At 51.3% G+C, this 13,092-nt stretch overlaps 1 pseudogene; it reads right to left on the bottom strand.

Annotated features, from left to right (window-relative positions):
* Positions 1-1,022: 1,022 nt before the first annotated feature.
* On the bottom strand, positions 1,023-11,492 carry LOC128840470 (zona pellucida sperm-binding protein 4-like; annotated as a pseudogene).
* Between the last annotated feature and the right edge of the window lie 1,600 nt (positions 11,493-13,092).

Below are 13,092 nucleotides of genomic sequence, written 5' to 3'. Positions count from 1 at the left end.
GAATGACCACGGAGCTTGAAGTGTTCACTTACTGGCTTATGTATGTTATCAGACATCAGGAATGGTTTGTGTCCATTTATTCTTTTGCGGAGGGAGTGTTCGGTTTGGCCAATGTACATGGCAGGGGGGCATTGCTGGCACATGATGGCATAACATTATTGGATGTGCAGGTGAATGAGCCCTTGATGGTGTGGCTTATGTGGTTGGGTCCTCTGATGGTGTCGCCAGAGTAGATATGGGGACAGAGTAGGCAACGAGGTTTGCTACAGGGATTGGTTCCTGGGTTGGTGTTTCTGTGGTGTGGTGTGTAGTTGCTGGTGAGTATTTGCTTCAGGTTGGGGGGTTGTCTGTAAGCGAGGACTGGCATGCCTCCCAAGGTCTGTGAGAGTGAGGGATCATTTTCCAGGATAGGTTGTAGATTGTGGATAATGCATTGGAGAGGTTTTAGCTGGGGGCTGTATGTGATGGCCAGTGGTGTTCTGTTATTGTCCTTGTTGGACCTATCCTGTAGTAGGTGATTTCTGGGTACCCGTCTTGCTCTGTCAATCTGTTTCCTCACTTCCCCAGGTGGGTAGTGTAGTTTTACGAATGCTTGATAAAGATCTTGTAGGTGTTTGTCTCTGTCTGAGGGGTTGGAGCAAATTTGGTTGTATCTTAGGGCTTGGCTGTAGACAATGGATCGTGTGATGTGTCTTGGATGGAAGCTGGAGGCATGTAGGTACGTATAGCAGTCAGTAGGTTTCTGACAAGTTTCAGAGTAACAGCCGTGTTAGTCTGTATCCGCAAAAAGAAGAACAGGAGTACTTGTGGCACCTTAGAGACTAACAAATTTATTAGAGCATAAGCTTTCGTGGACTACAGCCCACTTCTTCGGATGCATATAGAATGGAACATATAATGAGGAGATATATATACACACATACATATATATATCTCCTCATTATATGTTCCATTCTATATGCATCCGAAGAAGTGGGCTGTAGTCCACGAAAGCTTATGCTCTAATAAATTTGTTAGTCTCTAAGGTGCCACAAGTACTCCTGTTCTTCTTTTAGTAGGTTTCTGGTATAGGGTGGTGTTTATGTGACCACCACTTATTTGCACTATAGTGTCCAGGAAGTGGATCTCTTGTGTGGACTGGTCCAGGCTGAGGTTGATGGTGGGGTGGAAATTGTTGAAGGCCAGGTGGAATTCTTCAAGGGCCTCCTTTCCGTGGGTCCATATGATGATGTCATCAATGTAGTGCAAGTAGAGGAGGGACACTAGGGGATGAGAGTTGAGGAAGTGTTGTTCTAAGTCAGCCATAAAAATGTTGGCATACTGTGGGGCCATGCGGGTACCCATAGCAGTGCCACTGACTTGAAGGTATATATTGTCCCCAAATGTGAAATAGTTGTGGGTGAGGACAAAGTCACAAAGCTCAGCCACCAGGCATGCTGTGGCCTCATCAGGGATACTGTTCCTGACAGCTTGTAGTCCATCCTCATGTGGAATATTGGTGTAAAGTGCTTCTACATCCATGGTGGCTAGGATGGTGTTTTCAGGAAGAACACCAATGCAGAGTAGTTTCCTTGATTTTTGTAGATACAGACTAACACTGCTACCTCTCAAAACTAACAGGGTTCAACAACAATAAAAAAAACAAACCTAGATAAGTTAGTGAAGGATAGGTTCATCAGTGGCTATTAGCCAGGATAGGTAGGGATGGTATCCCTAGCCTTGGTTTGCCAGAAGTTGGAAATAGGAGACAGGGGATGGATCACTTGATAACTACCTGTCCTGTTCATTCCCTCTGAGGCACCTGGCATTGGCCACTGTTGGAAGACAGGATACTGGGTTAGACCCTTTGGTCTGACCCAGTATGGCCATTCTTACACACATCTGGTTTTGGGCAAGTCCTTGTTCCATGAAAAAATTCAGTTTGAGATAAGGGAATGGTTGGCTTCTGCACACACCCTTTGTTCTGGCCTACTCCCTCAGCAAAATACAAGTAGAGCTGAAGAGTAAGTGTCTTTCAAAGGAAAGAGTTGGTTTAAAAAAAAAAAAAAAAAACCACACACCCAGCTATTTTGCCAATTCCCCATGGCTTGACAGTTTTAGGGAGTCTTTTCCCTTTAAGCTGCATACATTTTACACTGTCATTATTATAGTATTGTCCCCCCATATGGAAGAAGGAAGCCATCTTGTGTTTAAGCAGGGAAAAGCTCTCATTGCCTTTCTGTCAGCACATAGGCCCAGAGAACACACCAATATGCACTTTGACAGTTTTCTATAATAGCAGGATGTAGATGCTCTTATTTTTAAAGAGATTTCTTCTTAAATACTCCTGCAGTTTTCCTATCAGAGGATAAACTCAGTTTCCCTTGCCCTAGATTCCTGTTTTGCCCTCACTGCTTTAAGATCTGCTGTATCCTACTAACTCCTGTGAAGTGGTAGAGCCTGACTCCTCTGATGTCCTTACAACTCCAGGGGAGCTTTGTGGCTTATACCCACAGAGTCTGGACTACTGAAACTGCAACCTAAGTAATCCAATTTTAGTCTTAGCCTGATTATCTTCAGTGATCTATTTCTTCATCTTCTCTTACAGTTCTTGAGAACTCCATAAAGAGGGTGCCACCTTTGGCCCTAGCCCAGCTGAGCTCTTACAGCTCAGCAGCTGTAAGATAGACTTTCAACAAGAATACTGGCTAAGTGGTCATTAATGGCTCAGGAAGTGTTTGCAAGTAGTATGCCACTCCTTTGAGGCAGGGAGGAGAATTCATTTGGCTGATGGCCTGGGGCTGAAAGGTCATAGCAAGCTGTCCCCAGAGGGAAGTATTCATCATTCTGCAGGAACTGTTACTCATCTTAGGGCATGGGGTGACCTTAGTCCCACTAGGCTGTTGGTAGTCCAAATGAGCGTAGCACTCCACCTCTTGAGCTTCATGCTCTGTGGTGTAGTAATTGTACTACTACCACCACCACCACTGCTAGACACATACCACCCTGCCTGCCTTTCACCCTGCCAGGAGAAAGCTGAAGGTTAACACTGGCCTCTGTGCTGAGAGGAAGGACTGGGAAAGGTTACTGCTACTTGACTGACTCTTCACAATTCCCCAGGGCTCCCACAAGGCCCGTCAGGTTGCCCTGAAAGACTGCTTCAGGGAGCCATGCAATAGCAACCTGAGGGCACTAACTGAAGCAGTGTTCCTTGTAGCAGGAGGGGAGAATTGAAAGTTTCATTTTTTAGTGGAGACCGATCCTGTCAGTTGAAGAGTTTCTGGGGCAGAAAGTTGTGTCTTTAAAGCCCAAAGCGAAGGGAGCCTATGCCCACACACAAGGCAGTACAGATGCCCCTGCTTGTATGCTAAGTACATTAACAATCAAGGCAGGAGGCTATAGCCAGGTGAAGCCTGACAAGGTAATCTGTTCAGAATGCTGACAAGGCAGCAGGTGTTCCACCACTTTGTGTAGTTGGGTGCTAGTAGTGGTCTTGGTCATGCACCTCAATGGAGGCCATTCTAATGTGCACTGAGAGGGAAATTTCAGGCACCAGGAAGGAGAGAAACTCACCTTGTCAAAGGCTACATGTTGGGATCTCAATTCAGTCGAGTACAAGACCTTGCCTGCCCCATCCCAGCAGCAGCTGCCTCCCAGCTGACCAGAGAGACCCAAAGATGGCAGATACGTCTGAAGTGTTTATTGCAATGTAATTTCAGGCTGCATTTCTTTGTACTCACTACATTGCAGAGACAAGTTTCATGAGCAGGGTTCCTGCAAGTGCTACACCAGCAACAGCTAGCACCCCGGGTGCTCCAGCAGTCACGGGCAGTCCTGTTAGAGAGATGAAGAGTATAACTACACAGGCAAGCAGGGGCATGGGAGAACTGAAGCCCCTTTGTTGCTTCAAATTAGGCCCTACCCATATTGAGGAAGGAGCTATATGTGCATCATGATTTTAGGTGTAGAGGAGAGTTGTTTCACACCAAATATTAAGCTGGTGGACATTAATGTCATTTGATGCCTCACTCTTGCAGATTCCCTTGGTTGGAAGCCCAGAGCCTTTAGCCTGTGCTTACATCTGAAAGGGGATAGTTCTCCCAATGGTTTGTTAGCTGGAACATCTCTGGAAAATTTGGCCTCCCTCCCAATGGTCATGGGCCTTTCATCTTCTCAAGTCTAATGTATTGAGGCAAACAGTAGGATGCTGAAGCCTGTTGACTTCTGCTTTAGAAGCACTGATTACCATTACAAAAGTGATTTTTCCTTCTGTTGATAATATCCCACTTTAATTGAATTGTCTCATTAGAACCGACACCCAACTTGCTAAGGCATCTCCCATCTTTTCATACTATATAAATAAATAAAAATACACACACACAGTACATCTCCCTACTGTATTTTCCACTCCATGTGTCTGATAAAGTGGGTTTTAGCCCACAAAAGCTTATGCCCAAATAAATTTGTTAACAAGGAGTATTTGTGGTACCTTAGGCTGTTAAGTCAGGAGAGTATACTAGATCAGATCCCAGTGTCCAATTTAAGAAGGGACGGGGATAATCTAGTTTGGCATTAAAAGGGAAATATTTAGAGACTGGAGCCTGTGTTATTCCCGACTAAGTGTTTTTATAAAGTAATATGCAACAAATTGCTATTTATAGTTCTGTCTATGGTCTATCCCCGATTTTTTTTAATTAAATAACCTACATCTAAACAGAGGGAGCATGAGAGCTAGATATTTCTTTAGTATGAACCCCTCATTGCCATGTTAGGGGCCAAAAGGAGCAGCAATTGCAGTTTTTACTTTGGGGCCCTCCTGATGCTACCATAATCTGAATTGGGGTTGCAGTTGACTTTTCAAGTGTTATAGGAGCCAACAGAGCCACCTGAGAGTTTTCACCAACTCCTCCCAAGGTGATGAGGGTAAAGATCAATCCTCCACCCTGGTATTGGCCCAAGTTCAGACACCTAGGGATGGAGGTTCTAGACTCGGATGCTTAAAACTGGCAGGTTGGCCAGTGCAAGGACATCAGTGCCAGGCAGGGAATAGTACATCTTGGTGCTCATCTGATGAGAAGGTGATGTCACATCCCTATAACTGATGCAGCTCTGGCTGGGTTATTTATGGCTGCACCCAAGCATGCTTGTAGAGAGACTTAAGTTCTAGGAGTGGTCAGGTCTGTGGTACTCATGAAAGCTCTGCACAGCATCATTCCTTTCTACACCATCCTGGAGAAGAAATACAGGCCCCCTGCTGGTGACGGGGGAAAGGCCAGTCTCTGGATGATGCTCAGAGCTCCTTCTACCCCCTGAGAGATACATGAGGAACATGTTTTAAATGCAAAATGGCATTGCCCCAGACTGACCTGTTTCCCCATCATCCCAGAGGAGACTGCCAGACAGTACAAGTTAGCATCCCCTGCAGCAAAGATTGCAATGCACAGCCCTACTCCCCATTTCTCCAATAAAGATCAAAGTTTGGACAAGTTGAAGAGGCAGCTGCACTGATCTCAAGAATGTAGTGCCTAGCAAACAGAAGTGACACGTTCGCACTGCATAGAAGTCTCATCTGCTGCACCCTCAGGGGGTGCTAGCCACGATCACTGCCCTTTGAAAAGGTGAAGTGTCATCAACCTTAAGAGTCCTAAAGTCATGCCAGGCCCAAATCACAACTGACCCCAAAATAGAGTTTTGGCAGGTCTGTGCAACTCCTGCCTAGTGGAAGTGCCTTGTGTACAGGCCAATGGCCACTTGCCTCCTGAAGGATCAGCCTTGCTTTTCAGCCAGGCATCACCAGCCCCCAGTGGTTGTTATAGAGCCACTATTGAGTACAGGAGTCCTGGCAGCAGCCCTTATCCCCACACTCTAGAGAGCAGAACTGGTACACTTACTGGCTCCAGCAGAGCAGGAGATGGTGCAGGACTCCAGCCTGGAGGGCAAGCATACAGAGAGGCACTGCAGTGCAGGTACACCTAGAGGAAAGACAGGTGTTAAGAATCAGGCTCTTGCAGTTCGCTATAGGAGCAGTGCTGCAGCGGGTTCTCTAAACAGACTAGGGGCTGCTGTTGTACCCCAGCACTTTACTCCCCAAGGCTTCTGGGAACACAGCCAGTAGGTGAACACCCCCTGGGAGGGAGCCCAGCAGTCTGGCCCTCTGCTATCCCACACTAAGGGAAGGAGATTCAGTGTCAAGTCACAGACAAGTCTGGATTGGGTTTAGACTGCCAGAGCCATCCACTCTGGAGAGGAGGGCAGGAAAAAGAGCCAAAGGGTTAGAAATATAGTGTACTCCCAATGGGAATGGGAGCAGCTAATGCACTTGGAAGAGCTCCCTGAAAGGCAGATATTGGCAAACACAGAGCTGGTTGTTAGGAGAGAGATTGCAGGAGAGTTTCTCCCTGATATGTCACATCTACAGAGCAAAACAGTAGTCAAAGGTCTCAGTGTGAGCTAAGAGGTGGGGATAGCACCGTGTACTTCAAGTAGTAAGACGACAGCACCCAAATCTACTTTACAAATCAGTCCTTAAGTTGGTTCAGTCTATTTGATACTGAACAGTCAAGGCAGTTTGGTCAAGACTCCCACTACCATAAAGCATCTGCTAGCATCTCAAGTGCTGGGGACATTTTCCTCCACATACTAGTTTAAAGCTCTAGAAAGATAGTTCTCAACCTGCGGCCCAGTCAGCACAGAGCTGCAGCCCACGTGACATCCTCAGGGCCATACAGGTAGTATCGGATGCAGCTCAATGATAAATAGGTTGAGAATCACAGCTCTAGAATGAGCAGCATCTGACATTGCTTCCCCACCCACTGCGGGAAGCATGCTCTAGCATAGCTTTTTTCCTCAGTCAGTAAATATTTCACATTTGTGACACCTCAAGAGACCTGAGGCAGGTCAGTCTTTAGCATGGGGATAAGTGACTGCCCCAGGTCCCAGTGAGGAACTTAGAAAGTGGGTTTAGGTGACCAGTCCCATAGTTTCCAACTCCAAGTCCTGTGATCCCACTGGGCAACCAGCCTCAAGACAAGGCTGTAGGGCAAGTATATTTCTACACCCAATCAGGGATAAAGGTTAGTTTTAAAGGCTTTTCCACATGGCCTGCCGCCCTGCCATTTACAAAAAGAGCGGCAGAGGCTCCATTTTTGAGCCGCTTCTTCCCAGACTCTAGGAAGGAAGTGTCCCAGTCTGCACTGCAACACCACAGCCTCTCCCTAGTCATGAGGGACAGAACCCCAGTTGGCCATTAGCTGGTTATGATTCATCGGAGGTGTTGGTTTGCTTCAGCATGAATGGTCAAAGCCCCCTTCTGCTTGTCTGAGGACCCTGTAGGCAAGGTCTCACGTCCACTCTGAGCAGCACACAAGAGGCTGGGCTGCTGTTCCAATGGAGCAGAGCTACAGCGGCTGACACGAGCATTGAAGAGAAGCCATACCGGCCCTGTGAGTGCCCGCTGGGAGGCAGACTCCACGAAGGTGAAGGTGCTAACAATGAAGCGCTGGTGGTGAGATGGGAACTGCAGCCCCGAGGCGGCTCCCACAGGCACCAGCTGGGTGCGGTAGTTGTCTCCTGCATACGGGCACCTGGGGGTGGGGGGGGGAGAGGACAGCAGCTGTGAGAAGTTGCCCTGCACTCCCCAGGCCCAAATAGAGACCCCTCACCCTGGACCCCCAGTCACTCACCCATCCACCAGGATAGGCCACTGTGGCTGCTGCTGGGGGTTGGCACTGGGAGTGGCCCAGCAGTGGTGCAGGACCAGAACTAGATCTGGGTCAGTTCTCTGAAGGATCCGGACCTCCATGTAGATGGGGTCCTGCAGAACCTTCACCACAGGATAATCTCAGTCTGTATAGTAGGAGCCATAATTCTGCTCTGGAACAGAGATGGGCACAGAGGGGTCACTGCAGATCAGCATCAGATGCATGTAGAGAAGCTTAGTGCATCATACAGGGCTGACACCCACAGGCTGTTCAGGGGGGCCCGGACTCCCAGCTCAGGGGGCAGTGTTCCCACTGTGCTAGATCTAGCCCACAATGCAGGAGCAGGGCTGCCTTTCCATACACCAAGGACAGATACAGCTCACTTCTGGCTGAGAGAGAAATTAATTGCATCCTAAAATTAAAGTGTAAAGGATAGTCAAGTCACAGCCTTATCTCCCGCATCCTCCCTAGATCCACTCCACAGGGTCCTAAGGCCTCATCTGGGCTGGAGAGGCAGCTAAGCCAGAGATCAGATTCTTGCACCAAGGAGGTAAGAATGAGCCCCTGCTCCCACACAGCACTTGCCAAGGAGCTCTCCTACCTGTAGCAATGCGTAGCTCCAGCATCAGGGGGCCAGGCTGGGACACAGCAAGGGGCGGGGGCAGGGTGAAGACTGGATACTCAAGGGGAGGAAGTTCCCACTGATGGAGTAGCTGCAGCGGACATGTAACCTGGTGGTGTGAGTGCCAAGAAGATGAGAGATGATCAAGGCCAGGCATGCACTGCAGAGAAGGGATTGAGGGGAAGGGCACCAGAGGGGGTGGGGGTATGAACCCCCCAGGGGGAGAGACAGGGTTCAGGGCAGCTGAATTGCCCCATTAGGGGCACCTGGAGGAGAGGCAATTAAGGATTAGTCCCATCTGGGGAGAACCCCATGGGTGGTTCCTATAGATGAGGGACTGCAGGGCAATAGGGAATGACTGAGGAGAGCTGCCACAGGGAGTTCTACTTTGAGATTGGCCCCATGGAGACAGAGCAGCTGGGGTTCCAGGCAGGTGCCAGGGGAGCCCTAGAACTGCCAAGAGGAGGCTCCCCAGCAAGAAGCCTCACAAGGAATCAGATTTCCAAAGAGGAGTGAATGGTGAAGTCCTGGGAAAGGCACCTGTGGGCAGGCAAAGGTAGGAAGTGGAAGGTCTTGTAAGGAGACCGTGTTAGCTGCTTGACCCCAGGGTTCCTGGGCTGGAAGCTAGAGCAGAGGGTGGGCCTGGTTCCCTTTCCTATCCCCTCTCCTGGGGATGGGAGACCTCCAACAGGGAGCAGAGTAAGTGACTACAGAACCTGGGCTGGGACAGGTGACCCAGCACAGGGACAGATGCTTTGGCATGTCAGACTCCTACAAGCTCCTACATGCTTTGGCATGTCAGACTCCACCAGTTCATTCTCATACACACCCTGGGCTCCAGCCATCTGCAAGGAGAGAGCAGTCACTTGTTTTATTTAGCGTGTGCATAGTCGTCTAACCAAGCAATGGCATCTTCAGCAGTGTGATGCAGTTATTCTAGCCCACTGCTGAGCCTAGTCAGCAGGCATTCATCGACAACATGCGTCATAGTCTGTGTTGCGCCACAGCTGCACAAAGGGCTGTCACAAAGACCCCAGCAATACTGGTTGGCTGCGCAGAGACCTTGCCTGGTCCAGAACCTGTTCAACAGAGACCATTGGTGACGGGGCAGGTCAAAACCAGGTGGGCAGATTGTGCAGTCAGCAACAAGGGACTGGTTGGGGATTATAACAGATATCCATTCCTCTCGCCAGAGTGTTTCTGCCCTAACATCCTGGCGTGGCAGATGAGACCATAATGGGCAATGTGAGGGCAAACATGCAGCTGGTGGTTTAAAAGGTCATTGTGCAGCAGCAGGCTTAGTTGGGATGCACTTTCTCCAGTAACTTACCAGTGGTAGCCTCTCATCGGATATAAGGAGGAGCAATATTGCTCAGAACTGGAAGCCATCAGGCTGGAGTTGGACAGAGTGCCAGAGCGGATACGCAGGGTGGCATGTAACTGCATATCCACCAATTTGGTGTGTGACGATCTACTCCAAACTGGTGCACAGTGCTCTGCAGTACTCCGCGCTGAATACAGCGGTCACTGACTACTGGCTTTGACTCTTGCAGGGCCAGGCTTCAGCTGAGGGGAAGCCAGAGATTTGCCCCAGAGGAGCCACTGTTTGTTCAGCAGGGTTTGTTGCTGCATCAACCTCAGAAAGGGACCTGCCAGTGCACCTTCTTCTGATCTGAACCCCCTTCTATTCCAGCTGAAGGGCCCCATCCTGGCCTCCCCCAGCTCAACTCTTACCTGGAAATTGGTGCCACAGGCAGAAAGTGGGAACCAGAACAGGACAAAGGCGTTGTTCTGCCCCACAGGGACACAGCCAGCACCGCGCCCACTGGCCAGACGAACCGAGTCCAGGATCAGGGGAGGCAGAGTCACAGCCCGAGAGACCGCAAGGGAGAACTGGCCATCTGGAGTGCACTGCGCTGTCACTGGAAGGGAGCCAGGGACAGGTCAGAGTCACCCTACCACCTGGGCGAGTCAGTCTCAGGACACTGGAGCGGAAGCCAGCAGCTGGTCCTGGAGTTGGATAAGAACCCACCGTATTCTACTGCACCCCTCCAGGGCACCCCGAAGGGCACAGGCTGGCACTGCAAGGGACCCTGGCAGCATACAGCTCATGGTGGAGCTGCAATGGTCATGAGTCATGTGCGTGGATTCCAGGCCATTGGGCTGGGTCTGTTATTGACATGGCTGAAGCACTCAGCCCTCAGTCTGAGCTGGATGGAAAGTGTTGCACGTGGCCTTGTTATATCACACTAACCAGCCCAGCACCCAGCTGTCTACAGGACTGGGTACACGGAAACCCCACTCAGTTTTGATGCCAGGTATCTCAGACGCTGCCCCCCACACGCAGGGCCATTAATCAGCTCTGGACAATTCATGTGCACAGAAACTCACCTGTATTGCCATAGTAACAAGGCTTCATCCTATCACTGGGGTTGTAGCAACAGCCTTGTTCTTCACAGTCTCCCTGGTCAATGGGTGGGGAGGCACAGGGCAGGCTGTCCTGGCTCTGGATAGCAGCACAGACACCGGGGCTTGGAGCATCCAGGGCTGGGGTGAAACAGGTGGGAAGCAGTACGGAATTCAGAGCAAGAGGAAGGAACAGACTAGGTGGGGCAGGAGACTGGGCTACAGAACATGCTCCCTCCTGGCTAGGCTGGAGCCTTTGAGGCTCCTTCAGGACCCCAGGGGTTCTGCAGGACAGACATCCTGCTTCCAGCTCATAAACACTTTGCAGAGGGGCTTCAGTCAACCATCCAGCACCACAGGGGGGACCCAGTCTGTGCATTCTCAGCCCCAAGACTCACAATTTAATCCAGGACCAGTTTGGGTAAAGGGGTAGTGGAGACATGGCCTCTAGGAGAGCCTCCAGCACCAGTCACCATACCCAGGCCCTTTATTGCATTAGCCCTTAGGTCACTGGCCCTACAATGGCCACTTGACCCCAGTGTGGAGAAGGGGGAAGACACAGGCCTTCCCCATGGAGGCAGACAGAGGCCTCCCTTTTTCCAGCTGGAGGAGAGCAGCCATCTCTATGAGATCATTCACAGCCACCAGTGGTGGCATGCAGCATAAGACATTAGGCCCTCACCTGGCAGGCTCCTGGGACACCTGAGCACTTTCTCCTCACGCAGGGCCCTTTGCCCACCAGCAGCCATCCCCTCAATGCCAACCACCATCAGGTAACCACCATCCTGGGGAGAGAGACCCACAGATATCAGGGCTGGCAGAGCGGCAAACAGAACCCAAGGCAGGTGCCAGAAGGTCACTCACCCATTCCAAGACAGAACAGCCAGCATAGGAGGCACCAACTATCCTGGAGCCATCTGCAACCCAGGAGACCCAGACCCCACAGCTGGAGTCTTTCTGCAGAGCATGCAGCCTCCCAGCCGTATCTAGGGAGCAACAAGATCAGCAGCCAGTGCAGAGGAAAAGGGCACAAGAGCCATCCAAGGAGCTACTGCCCCCCTGCACAGAGGGGTCAAGCTCTTGACTGGCAGGGGGCTGCCCAGGCTCCCAAGCCCCAGCAGCACTGCTGGGAGCATGAACTCCAGCTCAGGTTAGCCATTGCTGCCCAGGACTCAGCCAGCTGCTGGGCAGGGCTTGGACAGGTTGAGGGATCCCTGGGAGATAATCAGTCCCTTCTCCTCTCCCTGGACTCCCCCCAGGCATCCAGGGAGGGGCACACAGGTCTGGCCTCACTTACCCCAAGCAGTCAGTGCCAGGGACCCCACCCCAGCCTGGCCAGGAGGCAGCATGAACTGCAGGCTTCTCTGGCTACAGACCAGCCCCCTAGGAACCCCCAGGGCTCCCAGAGCAAAGGGGCAGTACAGCAGCCAGAAGCACACCACTCCCCCAGGGAGCCCCCACCACACTCCAGCCATGCTCCTACCAGTGACCCATAAGTAGGGTGACCAGACAGCAAGTGTGAAAAATCGGGACAGGGGGTGGGGGGGTAATAGGAGCCTATATAAGAAAAAGACCCAAAAATCGGGACTGTCCCTATAAAATCGGGACATCTGGTCACCCTACCCATAAGGCACCTGCCCCCAGCCTGCCCACTTTGTACCTTGCAGGCAGCTGGGATTGGCCAGAGCCCAGGTGGCCATTCCTGCAGAGCCAGGGGGAAAGAGCCCAGCCCCTCCCCTGAGGTCTGGACACACCCTGCCCCAGCAAGCTTTGGGGGTGGGCTACAGCTGCCTGGCCCTTCTCATGAGGAAGCAGATGGGTCTGTGTTCATGGCCCGTTGCTGATGGAAGGTCAGTTTATTCTTTCCCATTGGAACCCAGGGAGGGTTCAGACCTTCCTCCCTCTCCAAATGCTGGTGCTGGGCCTCGCCCTGCTGAGGGGTCAGCCCAGCCCCTCACCAAGGCCCCCCTGCTGCATGATGGGGGCTTCTGCTGTTGCCAGGGCATCTGCCACCAGGCCAGCTCTGGACTCACCAGACTCCCCCTGGAGCAGGGAGGCTCCTCGGGGCCAGTCCCAGCTGGCCACTGCTCAGCTCATAGGCCAGGTTCCCTGCATCAGGCCCCTGCAGAGGGAGCTGTGAGAGGGGGAGGGCCTGAGTCCCCATTGCCATAGTTACCAAAGCAGAAGGGAAGAGTTTTACCCCCTCTGCTGTAAATGAGGTGCAGGCCAGTGGAGAGTCAGGCCCAGAGAATCCAGCTCTAGTGGGAAGCTAGGTTTGGTTCCTCTTTGTGCCGTCACTTCCCAGCCCAGCAGGGACCCAAGATTATCTGAGTCTTTGGAGTCTTGGGGACCTCAAACTCATCTCTATTTCCTTTCAACAAATGC

This window comes from Malaclemys terrapin, chromosome 7, assembly GCF_027887155.1.
Source record: "Malaclemys terrapin pileata isolate rMalTer1 chromosome 7, rMalTer1.hap1, whole genome shotgun sequence".
In the NCBI taxonomy this organism is placed as follows: Eukaryota; Metazoa; Chordata; order Testudines; family Emydidae; genus Malaclemys; species Malaclemys terrapin.
Note: the sequence above shows the minus strand (reverse complement) of the source record. Positions and strands in the feature narration are given on the sequence as shown.